Here is a 654-nt window from a genome sequence, read left to right on the forward strand (position 1 = left end):
AGAAGCTACTGATTTAAAAGGTGTCTAGGAAAAAGAGCAGAAGATACCTGTAGAAAGAACATGGTCTACAGTCAGTAAGCTATCATTTAAAAACATCACTATTAGCTTGCTTTGGTTCAGTGAGCAAGAATAACATGGCTCTGGTCTTTATGGTCTGAGATGGTATGTCAGGAAGCTTGCTGGCACATGGAGCAAGCACTGGGCTGCTAACCACAATGTTGCCTCTTCATATCCATCAGTGAGTCCTCAGGAGGAAGGTACAGCTCTGTTCCTGTAGAGATTTACAATCCTGGAAACACTTTGGACCAGTTCTACTCTATCCTACAGGACTGAAATGGTAAGTGAATTCACTCATCACCAAATATACAGCTGTACCAGTTCTCAGCAGTGTAGTTTGTTAGATTTTGCTTTGATGAAACAGAGAAACAGAAAACTAGGAACGAATGGATGACAATCTGCCATCACCAAAAATGATGCTTCTAACAGTGCAGCTCATAAAGTATCACCAGACAGGAAAAGTCCTTCTTCTCTTTGATGCCATTTATGACACAGTTTTAACAGCCATCGTGAGACCACTAAGTATGAAGCACATATGAACCAAAAATAAAAAGACAAGTAACTCTTCCAATGCCTAAAGAGCGCTGAGCTTAAGCG

This window comes from Echinops telfairi, unplaced genomic scaffold (assembly GCF_000313985.2).
Source record: "Echinops telfairi isolate 266 unplaced genomic scaffold, ASM31398v2 ScPeMD7_5868;HRSCAF=6743_0, whole genome shotgun sequence".
Taxonomy (NCBI): domain Eukaryota; kingdom Metazoa; phylum Chordata; class Mammalia; order Afrosoricida; family Tenrecidae; genus Echinops; species Echinops telfairi.